This window comes from Mixophyes fleayi, chromosome 4 (genome assembly GCF_038048845.1).
Source record: "Mixophyes fleayi isolate aMixFle1 chromosome 4, aMixFle1.hap1, whole genome shotgun sequence".
In the NCBI taxonomy this organism is placed as follows: Eukaryota; Metazoa; Chordata; class Amphibia; order Anura; family Limnodynastidae; genus Mixophyes; species Mixophyes fleayi.
In genome coordinates, this window is record NC_134405.1 from 331,786,511 (window position 1) to 331,808,695 (window position 22,185).

Here is a 22,185-nt window from a genome sequence, read left to right on the forward strand (position 1 = left end):
GGTAAATATTAACGTAAAACAAGCAGACAATGTTTATATGAAAAGCGAACAGACGATGTTTAGAACTCTTTCAGGAGTAAGTTGTGTCATGAAATCCTACATCCGGGACGGATGTAGAATTTGAGATCAGAAATGATTCTTACCCTACAAGCTCTCCTTACCACATATTCCCAGTCTTCTCCATCTCCTGCCCGTCAGTGTGGTTTTCATCTTTTGTTGATGGGTGTCTCCTTGAGTTCTCCTAAGTCGTTCGCTGCGCCATTGGAACACACATGGAATGCAGACGAAGCTGAACCCAACGCGTTTTGACGCATTCAATGTATTTCATCCAGTCACACGAACTTTCTCAAGGATTCTCAAGGATGATTTCTCAAGGATATGGTAAATAATTATTTATATAAAGGGATAGTTCACCCTCAGATGACGTGAATATAACTGGTATGAATGAGCACATACCCTCTTTACAGTACTGCGCAATATAATTGATGCTATATAAATATACAATAATAATGTTAATGAACAGAAATAGTTCTATGTTTGTTGCCCTTGGGTATGATTGAATAGGATCTGAAATGCTGCAATCTTCATTTGTTGTGCCGATGTTGAGATTTTTTGGGTTGCTCGCTTATTGTTGCCATCAGGTTAGTTGGCACACAAACCACTCAGCTTTGGGAGCACTCAGCAGAGGTGCCTTGTAACAAGGCCACAACATGTTGTGTTTAGGGCCGTAAATCTAAATTGGTGCACTCTGTGCTTGGTCCTATTAGTCTTGCTGTGAGGGTGACTGCAGTCACCCATCTCCTTAATGCAGATGTAATAGCTGGCACAGCTAGCTGCTTATTTCACCATTGATAAACAAGCTCCCCGTGGTCTTGCATGAGCATTAATTTAAATGCTTTGTATCATTTATTCGGCGAGCAGATGGAAGTGTCAGTGGCTACTGTGGCTGTCATGTGCAAGCTGTTCCACGAGCTCCAGAATTTAAACTATACCCTGCACACGGAACACAAAGCTCTTAGTCCATTTGAAAATCAATGTGCAGTTACATTGTATATCTTCTTAGTACAACTACGCTGTTTTGTCCATTGATACGTTACTGGGGTTGACATCATTTACTTTTACCTTGTTTCAGAGCGATTGTGGCAATCTGCTCGTGTCTGATTGCTCCCATTTATGAATGCCAGTTGTCATGTGAATGTTTCATTTACTTTTTTATATATATATATTTTTTTATCCTTATAAAATACATTTTTTTGTTTTGTTTTGATTATTTTGCCATGGCAATGATAGGGGCTGAGTCATCAATGCAGGCATATTGAGTGCAACGTGCATATGTTTAAAAACGCAAGTAAATCGGTTTTGCGCACTCACACATTCAACAAAGAGCGGATCTGAAGATACGTGCGCTGATGAATTTGGTGTAGATCTGCTGTGCTCTAATACACAAGACGCTGCAGGATACATCCAATGCCTATGTGGAATATAAATTTGCAAAAGAGCACGTGGGAAAAAAGAGTGATTTTGCGTACGATACGCACAAAAACGGCAGATGAATCAGACATCATTGTGTTTAGAGCTTTTTATATATAGATTTTTGGTGGTGACTGTCCTGATTGCAGCCTGTCCATGACGGAAACTCCAAGGGGTATATTTACTAAACTGCGGGTTTGTGAAAGTGGAGATGTTGCCTATAGCAACCAATCAGATTCTAGCTGTCATTTTGTAGAATGTACTAAATAAATGATAACTAGAATCTGATTGGTTGCTATAGGCAACATTTCCATTTGTTCAAACCCGCAGTTTAGTAAACATACCCCCTGGACTCAAATTGCTACAATAAAGAGAGTGGATTGAATCAGTCAACACTGTGAGTCTTTTAATGTTCTCATTTTCCAAGTTTAACCTTATAACCTCTTATATTTGTTTAAAATAATATTGGATGCATTAATAAATGATTTCAAAGTGTTACCTTATTGTCACATGCAGACCCGTCTTGCTGTAAAACTGGAGCTTAGTAGGCTTCAGGGAAATTTAAGAAATATTTTATTTACCACAAGGGTAGTAGACAGGTGGCATTGTCTTCCAGTAGAGGTGGTAGAGGTTATATGATAGGGAAATCTAAACATGCAATAGACATACAGCTATCCTAAATCTGAAAAAGCTAAGGATAAATAAATAGAGTCTAAGGATTTTAGGAATTAGTGGTTAGCACTTCTGCCTCACATTACTGGGGTCATGAGTTTGATTCCCGACCATGACCTTAGCTGTGTGGAGTTTGTATGTTCTCCCCGTTTTTGCGTGAGTTTCCTCCGGGTGCTCTGGTTTCCTCCCACACTCCAAAAACATACTGGTAAGTTAATTGGCTACTGTCAAAATTGACCTTAGTCTGTGTGTATGTTAGGGAATTTAGACTGTAAGCTCCAATGGGGCAGGGACTGATGTGAGTGAGTTCTCTGTACAGCGCTACGGAGTTAGTGGCGCTATATAAAATAGCTGATGATGATGATGAATACAAATGGGCAGACTAGATGGGTCATGTGGTTTTTAGCTGTCATCAGATCACATATTTGTACGAACGTGGTGTATAATTATCGGAGAGCCTGGAGCCAGTCTTTGTATTGGCATCCACCATCTAATCACACTTACCAACTATTAACTTTTTTCCTCCAGGAGATCCTGAAGGAGAGTTGAAATGTAAGGACTGAGGGGGGCAGGGCGGGGCACGGCATGGCGAATCGCATCATTTTACCCCGTCTTCATTACCCAATGACATAAAAGCGTCAGTTTGTCACATAGGGAGGGGCCAAAATGATGCAATTCACTGCGAATCACGTCCCAGAGGCTCCCACTAGGAACACGGGAGTATGGCTGCACCTCCGAGAGTCCTACCCGGAATTCTGGGATTCTCAGGACATTCAGGAGAGTGGACAATTATGCGTTTAAAATAGTGTAAATACAGCAGTTGTGTAGGAATAAGTTAAGTTTAATCTTGAACGAGATAACAGCTTCCTGTTCCATGTTCCATGTTTAGAAAACAAAGACTGAATGCATCTAAACACATAACAAATACATATTAATAAATATTAAACACGTATAAAACTGCAACATGGTTTCTAAGCATTTTTACTTGCAATGTAACAATAACAAAAGAATCACTCATGCCAGTGACTATGTAGAATAATGCAGCTTATTAATTCTGCACAACTGGATCCGTTCTGTCTTCGGGCACAAATTATTGTCAGATATTTGTACTAAATGAGTCTATGTATCAGTTTTCATTAATGCTCTTTTCCCCTCTTGGATTTAGCTGCAGGGGGGACATGTCACAAATGTCACATCTGCCAGGGGGTCTTGCAGAATATGATTCACTAGGTGCAAGACCCCGAATTTGTCATAATCTGCAACTCTGCAGTTTGTTTCTGTACCTCTCAAAATTCTCTCCGCTAGGAGAATACTTAAATATTGCACTGAAAAATGACTTCACGATACACAGTATATCTCGCATCTGAAATACCAAGCTGTCTTCTTCTGATGTAGATATAACTCAGAGGTACAATATGTACAATAGTTTGTATCAGCATTGCGGCCATGTGACCATGGATCGTAGATAATGCTGCATTTTCTTATTCATTTGGCCCATGTTGCAAAATGAGTTTGGCTAAAATATGGGACCACAGATGGCCAGATATAGACAGGCTGGGGTCTGCAGTTGGGTTCACTTGTTTAAATTTACAGAAATCAAAACATGAAATATCTTCCAGACAGGGGAAATCTTAACTCTTCATGTGATTTATTATTATGTCCTGTTGATTTGGAAAATAGTGTTTTTTCTCTAACGCTCACAGGATGAGTTAGAGAAATAAGTCTCAGCGGCTTGGGAGAGGGCAAGTCGTGTTGTAAAATAGTCCTGACGTCACCCGAAAAGCAGCCAATAAGTAATCTACCCATATTCCATAGACCTATTACTGTGCCTCCAGGTACAAGGGACCCATATGTAATGGAAAGTAGGGATGGGCACCGGCCACTTTTGGTGTTTTTTGTACTCCATTATAGTTCAATCTCTGGTACTATTATTTCTGGACTGCAGGAACAGTGAACGTAGATAAATATTGCATTACTAATATTTCTGGACTGCAAGAACAGTGAACGTATTTTAATATTGCAGTACTAATATTTCTGGACTGCAAGAACAGTGAACGTAGGTAAATATGGCAGTAGTAATATTTCTGGACTGCAAGAACAATGAACGTAGGTAAATATTGCAGTACTAATATTTCTGGACTGCAAGAATATATTGCACTAAAATTTTTTTTTATACTTTTTAAATAATTTTTTTATATTTTTTTTAAAAGATTTTTGTATAATTTTTTTGCTATTTTTTTTTAATTATTTTTGTATAATTTTTTTGCTATTTTTTTTTTATTTTTTTTATGATTGTTTAAAAATTTTAAAAAAACTATGGACTTAGCAGAACAAAGCACAGAACACAGCACCACTGGACTCAGCAGGACAGAGCACCACTACAAACTCCAAACTCCCACTTCCCTGATCTGAGCCCGAATGAAGATGGCGGGCGCAAGTGGCGAATTTATGCAATCCGAGTCTCGCGAGATCCAACGTGAGACTTGGACGTCAGAGCCTCTGTTTCGTTTTTTTTTTTGCCGCCGGAAATACCCGAACAGTGCTCGGATCCCGTTGGATCCGCACTGTTCGGGTGGGCTCGGATTAGCACAATCCGAGCCCGCTCATGCCTAATGGAAAGTAGCCAAAATTTTATCTCAGCTTCTGTCATTGGAGGTGGTGACCCTATTCAGTGCTTACTAAACATGTAGCTACACATAGGTGACACCAATCTGCTGGGGGATTTTGAAAGCTTGGGGTATGGAATAGGTAGACTGACTAGGGTGGATTTATAATTATTTGCTTTTTATTAAGAAGAACTCTCCAAAACCCTTTTTTTTTTTACTTTTTTTTATTATCGCTTAAACTAATAAAGAGGTAGAAATAGGATTTGGGGGAGAATTTGTTTTAAATAAAATAATACAACATTTGGGGGTTTATTTACTAAACTGGGGGTTTGAAACAATGATGTTGCCTATAGCAACCAATCGGATTCTAGCAGTCATTTTGCAGAATGTACTAAATGGATTATAACTAGAATCTGATTGGTTGCTATAGGCAACATCTCCACTTTGTCAAACCTGCAGTTTAGTAAATATACCCCATGGTGGTTGTGTGTGTGGGTTTTTTTTTTTTAATATTAAGTACTTTTGTGGACTCTGCCAGGGTTTGATGGGATTTGCAGTTTAATAAAAACAGCCTCTAACTACTTAGTGTTATAGGAAGATGCCGATAAAAAGTCTAAATGCTGCATAGTATAGACTGGAACACCCCAACAGGAGACCAGCTCCCCTATTTCCACCAGACCACTCCCACAGAAGGCTCTGAAAAATAAAGAAAAGGCATGTTCTGTATTCACTTTAAGCATCAAGCTTAAAGTAAAGGAGAGGTAGAAAACACTGAAGCATAAAGAGAATTAAAGAGACAAGGTATAAATGACAGAAATGTGGATGTTACAAACAAAGGCACTCAGGGGTTGTACCAATTGAATAAGATCAACTATCAAAGATCAAAGACATTCACCTATCAGGGTCAACAACCAATGATCTTAATAGGTAAAGTTTGGAGCAGAGAAGGGAACGGGGGGGACATGGTAGAATCATTTAAATATATCAATGATTATAACAAGGTACAGGAGGGAAATATTCTACAAAGGAAGAGAAGTACTAGAACACGAGGACATGCACTGACATTGGGGGGAAGAAGGTTCACAGAAAGGGTAGTGGATAAGTGGAATAGCCTCCCATCAGAGGTGGTAGAGGCTAATACAGTAGAGCAATTTAAATATGCTTTGGATAGACATAAGAATATCCTTACCATGAAATAAGGAACAAATAGAATTTGAGGGTATTATAGGTTAAAAAATAGGCAGACTAGATGGGCCAAGCAGTTCTCATCTGCTGTCAACTCTTCTATATAACTATGGGGTAGACAAATGAGGTCTGCCAAAGTGTTAAAGGGGAAGGTTTGAGCAAGACGAGATACTTGGGCTTCCAAGACATCTTTAGCTCTGACAATATTCTAAAATTAAGTTTGTTATATCCCTTTAATGATAGATACGAGAGAGGTTCATATGTAGTAGTTGAAAGGGACGGAGGAGGGAGACAGGAAAAGACAGTAGACAAGGGTAGGGAGGAAGGGGGAGGACGGGGAGAGAAAGGGATAAGAGGGAAGAGCAAGATGAAGGGTGAAAGGAAAAAGAAAGAGACGTTCGGGGACTGAAGACATCATAGGGATAAATGACCACCTGCAGACCCATTATAGGCAAATCAGGAACTACAGTCAGGGGCATGTAGCAGTAACTCTATGACAAATCAGAAAATCTAGGTTAAACCGTGTTGGTTTATAGGAACATAATTGACTATCTGATATTTATGATGGTTTGGTCAGATATCACTAAATGACAGAGAGTGTCTCTTCTCTAAATGACTTCTCAGTTTGTCTGAGATGTATTATTTATTAAGTATAAGTCATATAGATGAGTACAGCAAACAAAACTGCCTTACAAGATGGTTATTACTAGAAACACTGAAGCAGGACCCATAGTCTATATTTAAGGGAACTATAGTGCAGAAATAACATGACAGAGATCAGAGCACTCACATCCACAAATCGCCGGCTAAGCAGCACCAAGAAGAGGCGGAATTCTGGGCTTCTATAAGGTACGTTTGAGTGACATTGTACAGTAAAAGCCATTCATCAATGATACAGCCTAAGAACTATGTTGGCTACAGAAACATGGAAGGACCATCGTTCAAAGATCAAGAAAGCAAGACTGTGAAACGCGATGAGATCCAATAAAATAAGGGAAAATATCTGATAAGATGTCAAAATGGGGATGATAAAGTAATAATCCTTCCCTATCTCTATCACCTTAATGATGCAGTCCAGTCCGCAAGGAAATAGTAAAAAATTGGCATATAAAATCGAAAGTTGACTTAATCTTTAAGGTAAAAAAAAAATCCTCAGGCACTCTGTGGGTAATTGGATGAACTAAATGGTCTTAAAGACAAAAAGTTGTCGAGTACACTGAATGTTACGTAAGAATTTTAAGCAATGTTCATAGTAAGGGTTGGTTATGCTGCAAATAATGACATGACTGGCAGAAGGGGCTGTAACGGTAACATAATCACCCAAACACAAATATCAGGATTGTCAGACTTTCTGTATTGATATTCCGGTCTCAAAGTGTCAAACACTTCCGAAGGCTGTTGCTCCATATTATTTATATGCAGTGTCAGTTTCCCTGTGAATATATGGGACCAGCGAAATCACAGTCTCACTTTTTCAAAGGACCGCGCCACAGTACCTGATTTGATGGATGTATTGAAGCTTGACGCGTTTCACCACCAATCGGCAGTTTCTTCAGAAGCTATTCTGTTTTGCTCCTCAAAAAATTACCTCCATTGATGCTGTCAAACTGCTGAATCCACTGGTTTGATGGTTCCAGATCTTGCCTAAGTAGGTCAATTTTTTTGCACAATATATCTGTCACAGGGCAGCAGCAGTTTGCTTTAGAGCATTCAACAAGCACAAAGTCCTATTTCACAAAGCAAACTTTATAACAGTAAGTTGCAATAATTGTAGGCAACTTTATTTTGGAGCTGACTTACATTTAAAAGGTAAATGTTGATCTTTACCAAATTTATCAGTATAAAGAAAGAAATGGAAGGCACAAGTATTAGATAGAAGAGTGGGAGAAGCAGGGAAGCCAATTATTAGTTTAGGGTGTAGACACTGACCCAGCCTTTCAAAATAGCAGGGTTTCACAATGCGAATCCCGGGGTTTGCCCAGTTTAGTGCTACTCAAGTAGAGCGCGGAGTCTAACGAGGAGACGGTAAACACCAGGGACCGCCGCAAGGTGGTTTGGTCTTAGCTGCGTCTGTCTCGCAGGTTACGGCCCCTACTAAGAGTACCAAGCGAAACACTTCGGGAAGGCCAGCTGAGATGGTAAGCAAGGAAGGATAGAGTGGATAGTCAGCTCTGCGGACAAACAGGTTACCACTGGGGTAGCAGCAGTTGCACTGAGAAGTAACAGTCCTGTAGACAGCTTCTGCAGACCAAAAATTTAACACACTGGAACGGAGGATAGAGCGTCAGCTCTGCAGTCAAGCTGGTTACCACACATGAATGGAAAGGAGAGAGTCAGCTCTGTGGACAACTGTAAAGGGTCAGCTCTACGGACAAATAGATAATCACACTGGAACAGAGGACAGAGCGTCAGCTTGGCAGTCAAGCCGGTTACCACACAGGAATGGAGTGGAGAGAATCAGTTCTTGCGGACAACTGTAGAGGGTCAGCTCTGCGGACAAATAGATAATCACACTGGAACAGAGGATAGAGTGTCAGCTCTGCAGACAAGCAAGTACACAGGGAGAAAGCCACGTCTAGCACCAGAAGGTGACTCAAAAAACAGGCACCGGATGTCCAGAGGAGGTGCCTTTTAAATTTGGAGCCATTTCGTTTGGCCAATAGGGGAGCAGCATAGGTTTTTTAAAGAAGAAGAGTGCGCAGACCCGAATCCATGATGGCGGCGCCCAGGACGGAGCGGACCGCCGTCAGGGAAAGGTAAGTCTGCCAGGGGTCGTGTTTGCCGCCCGATCACCCGGCGTGTGACACAGCTTGAGTCCTTAAAGCATGCATACGTAGCATACATAGCATAGATAACAAGTGTTTGTTTCAAACTCCACGTAACTCGGCTCTGCGTACTCCCGAAGTCCACAAGGAATGAATCTCAAGATACACATGGTGAGGACTACGGGAGTAGGTTTACTCTGCTGTACTAGACCAGACACTGCAGGATACTTACAATGCCTTTATAGAATATAAAATCTCAAAAGAAAGCATAGAGAGCAAATAAATATATTTAATTAATGTAACATGTCAATATTATAGTCATCTAAAATTATACATGGACATTTTTACTTTTTTTTTTTTCTTGAAAAACATTTATTAGGGTGCACTTAATGTCTACTGTACATAAGAGACATTGTTACAGTTGCTCCTGACTGCAGACACATGTTATAGCATGCATACGATACTGACATAACTGGGACTCAGGACTTAGATTAGACCTTAGCTGGTGTAAGAGATACGGCAGAAAACCAGCGCACGTCTGTGTGTGCCCGAGTATGACTTGGACGTGGCTGCACTGGAACGTCCATACTGTACAGTGCCTACATGCATCCGCCCATTCCCCATGCCGTTCCCTCCCCGAAATCGTAGGCTGTAGTAAGAGTCCTTTTCGCTCGAAGCTGACTTGCACATGGCTGCGTTCTGTTGCGTATTGTTCGGTTCTTAGCATGCACCGTGACCAGAGCCGGATTAAGGGAATGGAGGCCCCTGGGCTAAGGGCGCCTCCATTCCCCCGTGAGGCCCCCAATATGAGCCACCCGCTGCCCCCCCGTATCCCGTGAGGGCCCCCCCAAGCACTTACCTGTCACTGTAGTCCTCCGTCCCCGGCGCGCTGTAAGCTCCTTACTGAGGAGATCTCGCGAGAGTTCACTCGCGAGATCTCCTCAGTAAGCAGATTTCTGAGCACCAGGGACGGAGGACTACAGTGACAGTGCTCAGCAGCATTGACCGGGCTGGGACCCGGACCGATCAATAATGCTGCTGAGGACTTTGAAGGGCCCCCTGGATGCCCGAGGCCCCTGGGCTAAAGCCCAGTTAGACCTCGGGTTAATCCGGCCCTGACCGTGACTTTGCTTAAGATAAGCACAAAATTGTTCCTATATGGATTAAAGACCATACTTGCTCTATAGTTGTGGTGTATGATCTAATATTCCTCATACGCTTATACTGACTGTAATAATCAGTGGTTGTTTGCTGAACTCTAAATTCATGCAGAGCAGTTACTTAAAGTTAAACAAGGGTAAATATAGACAACCTATAAATTGTGCATTCCTGCGAGTGCTTTGAACTGGTCCAGTGAAATAATTATTAGTAAAAAATAAATCTAACTGTTTCCCTTACTGCAAAATATTTCACACGTTAGAGACTTGGTAAGAGGGTTGTCTCAGGAAGATGACATTAGACAAGATACAAGGAGTTGGGTAAATCTTGTTCACTCTTCTGCAGCCAAGCTAGGTGACTGTAACCAAAAGAGGCATATAATCAGGCCCGGCGCTCTAATTAGGCAAGGTTAGGCACTTGCCTAGGGCGCCGGGCTCTGGAAGGCGCCTGGAGGGCGCCACAGTATTCTAAAATACTTTAAAACTGTGCGGCGACCGCTGACCATACCTGTTACGGCCGCCGCACAGCATTCAGATGGACGGGGAGGGGGGAAAGAGGCTATTTTGTAACCATCGCCGCCTCTCTGCTCCGTCTCCTCCCCTCCAGTTACTAGTGTCAGTGAGTGGAGGGGAGGAGATGGAGCAGAGAGGCGGCGGTGGTGAGACAAGGTAAGGGGAGGAGGGAGGAGGGCGGCGATTTTTGCGGGGGGGGGGGGGGGGGCAATTTTTGCGGGTGGGGGGGCGGCGATTTTTTAAAAATGCCTAGGGTGCCGTGGACCCTAGCACCGGCCCTGCATATAATTCACAGTATTCTAGGCACAATGAGTAGACCTCAACCCAAATCTTCCATTATGAGTGATAACAAGGCTGACGCAGGACAGTGTCCGGACACAGCAGAATCAGGTTCAACAGTTTGGTAATTTTCAATCGAGATGCCCTAATATTATTGCATTTGTGGCAACAAATTGGTTTACCCTTTAAAACCTTCAAAATGGATTGATATTATATTTTAAGACATGCTGGTAAATCTGATTGGCTGATGGTGGTATCAGCCTGTACGGTCATTGGGCGGGCACACGGCATGAGGAATATGTAACAATTATTAAGGCTGACCCCCATCTGATTGGATCTGTGTAGTTTAGCCTAACATGTTCTGTTTTGGAGATTAGATTCCCTTCATTTCATAATTTTCGATCTCATTCAAAGATGTTTTACATTAAACATATTGTCCTCCATCAACGATATTTGCTCTTGGAAAATAGATAGTCATGGCCAATAGTTTTGAGAATGACACAAATATTATTTTTCACAAAGTCTGCTGCCTCAGTCTTTATGATGGTAATTTTCATTTACTCCAGAATGTCATGAAGAGTGATCAGAAGAATTGCAATTAATTTCAAAGTTCCTCTTTGCCATGGCAATGAACTTTATCCCAAAAACAACATTTCCACTGCATTTCAGCCATGCCACAAAAGGACCAGCTGACATCAGGTCAGTGATTCGCTCGTTAACACAGGTAAGAGTGTTGACGAGGACAAGGCTGATGATCACTCTGTCATGCTGATTGAATTAGAATAACAGACTGGAAGCTTTAAAAGGAGGGTGTGGCTTGAAATCATTGTTCTTCCTCTGTTAACTTTATAAATATGAGTTTAAGGAAGTAGAAATAAAAAAAGGAGAGTTGCGATACGTGTAGATTTCCTCAAGTAAAGGTACAGGGAAGTTATAGTCGCCAAAAGGTGTCCGGTCGTAATGCCGCCAGAGGCGACCCTTTCATGTACAGGGTGAAGCGAGTAATAACAAAATCATCCCCTAAGTGTCATCAAATGGTAATTGTTCAATGGTAAATGACTGGATGACTAAGCCGGTCCATTGCTCCAATGCTGCCCAATCGAACACAATGGACATCGTTGTATTACAGATAAAGGCGTTGTCTAAATTATCTATCTCCTTCAGTTCCAATGGTTAAAATAGTTCAATCTTTTTCCCAGCTGTTCACACTCCTGTCAGATTGTAAATGTCAAATTCTATCCATGTAAACATCGTGTCCTAGGCATGCTAAATAATACATAAATAATGCCTGAGGCCGTCGTCTCTTGTAGAACCAACAGGTGTTACCTGAATGCACCGTCCTGTACTGTACAATCGCACCAGGCGCTTCCCACTTCGTTTCCACAATGTGCAGATTTTATTTGGCTCAGCATAAATATATAAATCATGCCATAAATAAATATAAATATATATTTCTATTGAACCTTTTGTGCAGGAAACATAAGAGCTGAAAAGCTGATGCTGGTCCACACTGAACTGTTCAGTGGGAGTTACCCGGGTTGGGTACACTTGAGCGATGTCGACAAGCCCTACAAATAAAATCCGAATTTCTGCAAAACCGATTGTAAAATAAACAGACTTACCCCAAAGCCGACGCTGGAGATCTTTGATTGGAGCACAATGCTGACAGCAAGTAATTCCGATTGGAGAAGTGTTCGGCACTGCAGGGTGACGTCATCGCGACGTCTGTCAATAGAAATTTGAAGCGCCAATGTGGGGACCCCTAAGGTTAAGTGTTAAAACACTTAACCCGACATTGCCGCTTTAAATTTCTATTTACAGACGTCGCAATGATGTCAAGCTGCAGTGCCGAACACTTCTCCAATCGGAATCACTTGCTGTCAGCATTGTGCTCCAATCGGAGATCTCCAGCGTCAGCTTCAAGGTAAGTCTGTTTGTTTTACGGTTTTGCAGAAATTCGGATTTTCTTTGTAGGGCTTATCAATGTCGGATTAGTGGTAATCGTGAGACCATGCTGTGAATTGTAGTTCCACATTGACCTGTAGCTCTCCAGCTGATCTAAAGTCACAATCACAGTAATCTCAAGACAAACGATGCTTGAAAATGTGTGGTTCCCCCTCCCCACCAATCACATTATACTTCTGCATTAGAACATTCCCGCTCTCCATATATATGGTCATTGTCTCCCCCCATTCCTTCCTGTTTGCCAGGATCACCCATGTCTAGGCTGTGAAATCTATCCCTGGTACTCTCAGTCTTCAGTTGCACCTGGCAGCTCCATTTTGCATGCCAGTCTGATTGATGCCGCCGTGCCTCGCTCCCTTACCTGGCACTACATAAAGTTGAAATAAAACCCCTTGGCTTTTCTCCCAGTAAAGGTGCACAACTGCCCGCCCCTAGAAACTGCGCTGGTCCACGTACCAGCATCCACTGTTATCTAGAGCGTTGTCAGAGCATGCTGGTACTTGTAGTTACCCATATGGTCGGATTTCCCCTAAGTCTAATTTTTATATTAATAACTCTCTATTGCTTTCAAGGCATTCTGTGCCTTGTAGTTCCATGACAGTCGAAGAGTCACGTGATGCCTTCACCTCTTTAAAAGCAATAGGACAGGACATGCTAGAATTTCTAGTTCCAAATCACCTTTAATGCCGGCAGGTAATGCTGGGATGTATAGTTCCACAACAACAGGACCCTAACGCTTCTTTTAAAATATTCTGTTAATAAAACAGTATTTGCTGGTTGCTTTCTAGATCTTTGCCCTTTATGTGTTGATTGTTTGCCGACATGCCTATTACTTTACCTGCTGAATATTTAATGAAATCATAATTTCACTCTATGTCTGACCTGGGGCAGGATTGATGATAAATGCACTTAGAATTGTCTCTTATTTATGTTTTTCTTTTATATTTATAGCTTTTATTATTGTCTTTTATTGTTGCAATAAATGTATTAATAGGGTTATGTTTTATCTGTTATTGGATGGATAAGCTTGTAATATTGATTTAAGCATAAATACTAAAGATAAAAAAGACAGTTGTCAGCGCTTCTCCTTCACACTAGGTATCTGTGTGTATCTAGCAAGATAAAAACACAAGGTATTGGTTCATATTTTGATTGATACATTTAAGCCTGCATCCCAGTGTCAAGGGCACCTAACCTTATAAAGGTCCTACCCTGTACACATAATAAAGATGCATGGCTGAAAACAAAAGGATATGTTAATATAGCTATATATTTCTTGCTATATATTGCAGGATAGGAAAAATACAGATGCACATTTCAAGTATTGCAACAAGTTTTGGGATATGAAACAAATAGAAATCATTCTAGAGATCTGCAGCCACAACAGGCTTTAGCAACAGAGCAAAAATAGATTTTGCTGGCAACCAGGTTTAAAACTCTGAGGGTTTCAGCCAAGGTGTCCAAAATGAGAATAATCCCTCTAATTAGGATTGCTGGGCACAGCAGCCTGCCCTGGACAGAGCCAGAATCCTTTTGGATGTAACACGTGTTCTAGGCTCTGGGTCCCTGTACAGCCCCGTGTCTGTCCTGTGAACAAGCCACGGTTGACCTTTTCAGGCTGATGTGAACACTTGCCGATGCCTGATTCTCTTCATCTTCACGTGTTGCCCAGGACAAGATAAATCCCGCCTGTCACTTTGCATTAGCTCCTGTGCTGATACAACTGGCCATGTGTCTGGGACCAGAATGAATACTAATAGTTTCTGGGAAATCAAACTTTCTTTTCATTCCCTGCAACTTAAACTGTCTTTGTTAACTGGTTCATCACTGGAGTCACGGAACAGCGCAATAGGAGGTAGAGGCGCAACGTTCTGGGTGATTGCAGAGCAGGTTGTTAGGGGTTACCCTGCTAAGTGTTCACAGGAAGGTGACAGAACTGGGTGCAGATTTTAGGATGGGGATAGAAATCACTAGAAGGACCGAACTGTCAGATTTCAAACAATTGTTTTCAAAGATGGGCCAATCAAAATGATCAAACTCCTGAATGACCATTTCAATGGACAGCACGGTGGCTAAGTGGTTAGCACTTCTGCCTCGCAGCACTGGGGTCGTGAGTTCAATTCCCGACCAGGGCCTTATCTGTGAGAAGTTTGTATGTTCTCCCCAAATACGGGGAGTATTTGTGTGGGTTTCCTCCGGGTGCTCCGGTTTCCTCCCACACTCCATAAACATACTGGTAGGTTAATTGGCTGCTAATAAAATTGACCCTAGTCTGTGTGTGTGTGTGTGTTAGGGAACTCAGACTGTAATCCCCAATGGGAGCAGGGACTGATGCGAGTGAGTTCTCTGTACAGCGCTGCAGAATTAGTGGCGCTATATAAATAAATGGTGATAATAATAATAAAATCTTTCTTGTAGTATCTTTCATGTGCCATGCAGGTAGCGATTATTATAAGATGTCATTGAGTATAATTACATTGTGAAGGAAAATCAGTGCTACTTTTGTGGGCTCTTTAAATGGGTGTGAATTTCTACCTAACTTCAAAGCCTTTAGTGTGTTGATACAAGACTGCATCCTATCGCCCCCTAGTGAGCGATTTCCAATGTCACCCCTCTGTTGGTACGTGTTTTTAAATGACCCAAGTCTCATAGCTTTTTATGGTCACAGGACTCTTTATCAGCTAATAACATACTCATAAAGAACCATAAAGAGTACTCTCATGCCCTTATCTGTTTGGGGTCATTTAAAGACTCACGTCCTTGTGAGCTCAGTAGGCGTACGTTTTCCCCATGTGTAAGCTGAAGGAAGTGCTAGCATCAGTAATATATTAGACAGAGCTGGAAGGTGAAATGGCTTGTTTTGGGTGTCATTATTTCAAATTGGATTCCTCATTACATCCGCATGAATATATCCTGATTAGAGATTAAGCAAAGCGAGTGGATTGGGATCAGTAGAAATTGATTTTATCAAGCTGTGAGCATGTGTTTGGCTTCTGCTTAAAGTATCACAAGTCAGTCAAGTGCTAAATACTTGTGTCTTTCAGTCGCTACAGGTAAGCTCGATTGTAGCTGCTCAACAGACAGGAAACCTAATCTATATTAAAATGATAATGACGGAAAACATTTGTCAGGTCAGTGCAGTCGTACTAGGAGTTAAAGAGAGGTAAAAATCTGCATCGCTGTTAATGTGATGTAGATATAGAGCTAAAGATGACTATTTAATGAGGGCCTGTCCCCTCCACACAGTGAAGGGATCCATTTGATCGGCTTAACCAGTATTCAGCCTATGAATTGATTAGCAAATAGTGACATTACCGAGGCAGGAGGCAGGGTGTGCCTCGTGCCTCAGTGATGCTACCAGTGTTTGTTGGAATGGTGGGCTTCAGTCTCATGAATATTGCTTTAGTCCACAAATGGATTCCTCCACCGACAGCTGTTTTGTGGGCCGAAACACTGTTCAACTTATTATCTAAACTATAATCTTCTCCTACATGAAACAGTATTGTTAGTAATCAGTACGTCCTACATTGTGTTACTCATGGATATTGTGCAGATTGCTTTATCCTGGGTCTCTGTGCTGTCCTTGGTGCTGGAATAATTTAGGACTCTGCTGCATTATGTATATATTTATAGCAGGGATACGAGGGGCAACATTCCAGAGGGAAATAACTTATCTTTAAATTCCTTACTGTTCCTTTGTGAAAATCTTTCCATTTTAAAAGATAATTCCACCTTATGGGTGATAGATTGTACAACTAACCTCCTTTGCCTCCCCTTACTTTAACAGTGAGGGTCTCCACTCTGGTTCCTTCCTTCTGTGCTATGTTAGGGGTCCCTGAAGAAACTGAGTATTGCTCTCTGTCCCGGTTACCACACTATTTTGGTCTTTTCTCAGCCGTACTGTTACTGGGTAGCACATTGATTGGTGGAGGGCGCAGGACATTCCACACTCTGATTGGTGAATGGCTGGAGGTATCCACCAATTGGAGTGCAGGAAGGGGCTCTGCTAAATCATCTCAACCCCCTTAAACTAAAGTCTAGATCACTCTTGTGTCACTGAGACTTTAAATGCCCATGCACAACAGTTACATTCAAACTTGTCCAGTCTGAGTTCTGCTTTAATATATTGAAGGCACTCTAACCTCAAACATATTGGTTGTTTAGTTAATCTGTACATGCTATGCCTCTGTGTTAATATGTATGACCATACTTAGACAGTTGTTTCTGCTACCTCTTAGCCACTGGGGGATTGACAACAAAACACATCTCCATATGGTGTCATTCTCACCACTTGCCACTAGGGGAATGACAACAAAACACATCTCCATATGGTGTCATATCCACCACTTGCCACTAGGGGAATGACAACAAAACACATCTCCATATGGTGTCATATCCACCACTTGCCACTAGGGTAATGACAACAAAACACATCTCCATATGGTGTCATATCCACCACTTGCCACTAGGCAATGCCTCTAAGCTATTATATTGGGAGACGATTACCATTCATAAATAGGCAGAGCCAGATTCAGATCCCATGGTGCTCTAGGCAAGATACTGGTGTGAGCCCCACTGGCATCTCTCCATTGGTCAAAAAAATCCAAATAAAACAAAAAAAAAGAACCATATATAATGGATTAGAGTAATCTAGGTGCTTCCGGTGCCCAAGGTTGCCTAATGGATGATCCTGCTCTGTAAAGGATGGGAATTTGGGGTGATAAAGAGATTATCAAATAAAGAACAGGGAAGTGAGCTCTGCAGGGAGGCGTTATAACACCTTCATAACTAATAAGACAAGACCTATAATAAGCACATTATTATACAGTCACCTCTAAATACTTCCATTAATAGAAAGGGAGTGCCTTTAAAATCATTTAAAAACAAGCACATGTTTTGTTTAATATGTTATCTGGAAGCTAAATAATGTTTTGTAGCCATCTATGCTGGCAAAAAATAAAGGATTAACATACAGTGTTCCGACACATTCATTTCGCTGCTACTGTACAAACAAATTGTATCAGATAAAATGCCCACAGAGTACACATTGTATCCAGGAACGCACTTTGGTTTCTGAGATAGTGTTCAGACTGTCCCCTGACAAATCTAAGGCTTAATTTTGCAAGAGTTCTACTGTAACTACAGGGACTACAAGGAGTTAAACAGTACAGAACACACAGACACATATACAAACACAGACACACACACACACACACACACAGAGACAGACACACATACAGAACACACACACACACACACACACACAAAGACACACACTGAACACAAACACACACACACACAGACAGACACAGAAAGAACACACACACACAGACAGACACACATACAGGCACACACACAGACAGCCACACACAAAGACAGACAGACACTCATACACAGACAGACACACAAACAGTGTGACACAGACACACAAACAGACACAGACAGACACTCATATACACACACACACACACAGTCAGACACACACACACACACAAACACTTACACAGACACTCATATACACACAGACACACACACACACATACACACACAGAGACAGTCACGCACACACGCATAGACAGTCAGACACACACACACATACACACAAACAAACAGACAGTCAGACAGACAGACAGACACACACACACACACACACACACTGATACACACACACACACACACACACACACACACAGTCAGTCAGACACACACACACACACACACACACAGACAGCCAGATACACACACACACACACACACACACACACACACACAGTCAGTCAGATACACACACACACACACACACACACACACACACACACAGACAAAGACAGTCAGACACACACACACATACACACAAACAAACAGACAGTCAGACAGACAGACACACACACACACACACTGATACACACACACACACACACACACACACACACACAGTCAGTCAGACACACACACACAGACAGCCAGATACACACACACACACACACACACACACACACACACACACACACACACACACAGTCAGTCAGATACACACACACACACACACACACACACACACAGACAAAGACAGACAGACACACACACACACACACACACACAGTCAGACACACACACACACACACACACACACAGTCAGACACACACACACACACACACAGTCAGACACACACACACACACACAGTCAGACACACACACATACACACACACACACACACACACACACACACATCTCTCCCGGTGTATAGGTTACTCTGGTCTCGTTCACAGCTCCAGTGCAGCAATACCAAGCTGATTTGTATTCATTTTATAGGCTACCTCCAGTGACGGCTGCTGTTTTATCTGCTGGGATGCTCCAGGGAACCGTTAAAGGAATGCTAATAAACACAGTTAAATCTGTTATGTACGGCAAGATTAAAAGGGCTGTGAAATTCCAAACTGCCCTTGGCATGCCTGTAATCTATGGATGACTTCCACACAGGAGAGGACTCTGCATATGGACCTCTCTCCCAGCTGTAATATAATTACGCTCAGCCATATTTGTGCTGACACAAGGTTATGACGGTTAAAATATTGTTACACATCAGCTGGGGAACGTGGGGAATTGGAGACGACTTGTGGACTCAGAAGACCTCCGCTGCAGTGCACCTTGGGAAATGGCGGTGTGCGTAGCAATCAGCCAGATCACTGTGGTTTATCGTGGCCGTGGTCCAAACCCCAAAAATAGATTTGCAATGTTTTTATTTCAAACATTAAGGGCCTGATTCATCCAGGCTGGTATACTGAGCACAATGCATGTTTGGTTTAAAATGCACGTAAATCAGCTCTGCGCAGCCCCGAATTCATCAAGGAGTGGATCTGAAGATACGTGCGCTGATGAATTCAGGTGTAGGTCTGCTGTACGCTACTACACAAGACACTGCGTGATACGTCCAATACATATGTGGATTAAAAATTCTGAAATGCACAGAAATGCATAAATATATATATATATATATATATATATATATATAATTAATGGCACCTGTTGATAAAGGCATTAATGAAAAATAAGGGGGGGCATGTAACATTGATTTCTGGGCATGCACGGAGTGATTTTGGTTACGATATACTCAAATCGGCAGATACGTGTCTGGATGACTCAGACCCTAACTGTGTGCATGCATCTATGATTGTATATATGTGTCTAAACAGAACATATTAATATGTATAAAATCAGACTGAATCCTAAAATAACATATTAAACCCTAATCACACATTTAAGTTACAACAAACATACATGGGTGTTTGTAGCAAAATTGTAAAGATCGCATCATTTTGCACCGTAAGTGTGGTTGGTTCATGACTGTACACATAAAGTCTGTTCGACATCTGATAGATCCAAAATAGATGTTCAATTGTTTTGGCAGGTCTACATATATATTGATTTGGGACCTGATTGTCCCGTATGGAAACCATTACAAGTAAACTTTAATATACCATACCCTACTTAATGTACTTAGTCATAATCATACTTGCTAGCATTTTAATAAGCCCCTCCCATGATTCACCCAGACCACACCCAGATCCATTCAACCACACACAGATCCATCCAACCACACCCAGATCCATCCAACCACACCCAGATCCATCCAACCACACCTAGATCCATTTAACCACACCCTGATCCATTCAAACACACCCAGATCCTTCCAACCCATCTCAGATCCATCCAGCCACACCCAGATCCATCCAACTACACCCAGATCCATCCAACCACACCTAGATCCATCTAATCACACCCAGATCCTTCCAACCACACCCAGATCCATCCAACCATTCCTAGATTCATCTAACCACACCCAGATCCATTCAACCACACCCAGATCCATCCAGCCACACCCTGATCCATCCAACTACACCCACATTATCACAAAGTAACCTTCATTTCTAAGTCCAAGAATCAGGGCTATTGGGAGCTATCCACGACAGAATCTAAAGCATTTAATTTTGCGCGTCCAAGAAGTTTGAGAAATAATGTTCCTCCCACAAAACATAACCTTATCGTACACACCTTTAGTTCTGACAAGTTCCAGATATATTAGTAACACTGTGAGGGCTTCTATGCTGACATTGCATTTAGGTGCAGCATTTACATTAAATCAGTCCCATACCTCCCAACCGTTCCCATATAGCAGGACAGTCTCAATTTGAGGGCTCTCAGGGGCAATCGCAGGGTTTATAGAGGGGGGTTTCCACACATGCATGGGGGCGTAGCTATAATTTTAGACAGTGCTTGGTAAACTAGGTAAACCCCCCCTCAGTTTGCCAATGGCTCTGTCCCGCAATCAAAATCAAGACAGCTTTGTCTCAAATGGTGAAAAATTAGGGAGGTATTGACTGTTCATTTGCAGTGAATGAGTGCTGTGGGCACCAATGAAGGTTTTGGAAGAGGGGGAGGAGAGAACGGGCAGCCGAGCACTTCAAAAGCATTAGATACGCCCCCGCCATAACGTAGAGTCGGCCCTCATTGTGATGTAGCCATCCCCTATACTGAGGCCGCCTACCCAAATATTGGGTGGTATGCACTGTCACTTTCTTACCCTGTCTATCTTGCACTAGTCAGATAAAAAGCTAATTGCTGATTGGTTACTGTGGTTTGGATTACATTTTTTTTTTTCATTCCAAATTCAATGTTATTAAATAATCCCTACTGGAGAAATAAGTGGTATTGTATGACTATGAATGGTTTTATCCCACCTGCAGTCTTAAGTCGGTTCACTTGTTTTCATCATAAACAGAGACCAAACTAAAGAGAGAATAATTCCCGGTACAAATCATTGATCCCTATGAGATAACAGGCCGGCTGTTCACACAATGGAAGATGGGATATGCAGAGGTAACGGGAGAACAGATCATTCTTTTCCTTTCAGTCAGCTCTTAGATTCGTCATTTTGGATTTACTTAAATAGAGACAAATGCTATTTGTGATGTAATAGTTTGTTCACATGGATTAGCATTCAAGATGATGTTGACTGCAGGGGTGCAAAATGATACCCCTTATGAAGGGAACAGGGAAATGTTCCTTATACTGGTTGTTAAAATAGCTTGTTCAGTGTTGGTAATGATAGAGCTTGTTCAAGCTTCAATTGCTGCATCTTCTAGTATTTCCTCAAATATCTAAGGTTGGGTACACACTACAGAAATGTTCTCCCGTGTTATCTATAACAATTTTACCAACAACTGAAGCAAAAAAAAAAAGTCCCGATCAGCAGCCGATCCATGTGTACACACTATACACGTTTTACACGATTTACCTTCAGATCTGTCATAACCATCGGCTGAAAAGATCCTGACTCTGCACACTCCATAGAGATCTATGGACACTGCTGGTGCTGAGTGCTTACACACTGCAGGATTGGAACGACATCGTTCCATCGTTGAACGAGATTTGTAGTTCAGTTTAGAAATCAAACGAAACGACACAATGAGCTTTGGAATGATACAACATGATCGTTGGAGCGTACACACTAATGTGATATCGCGCCAAACGTCTTTTGTCATGTGATTGGCTCAATAACCAGCTGAAAACC

The 22,185-nt window shown here is 41.9% G+C and overlaps 1 long non-coding RNA gene across 1 annotated transcript in view; it reads left to right on the forward strand.

Moving 5' to 3' along the window:
• The first annotated feature begins 276 nt into the window (after positions 1-276).
• LOC142153118 (uncharacterized) overlaps positions 277-22,185 on the forward strand; it is a 115,766-nt gene continuing 93,857 nt past the window's right edge. Inside the window, exon 1 of the long non-coding RNA XR_012691448.1 lies at positions 277-381. This is a non-coding gene — a long non-coding RNA (uncharacterized LOC142153118). The remainder of the gene's footprint in view (positions 382-22,185) is intronic.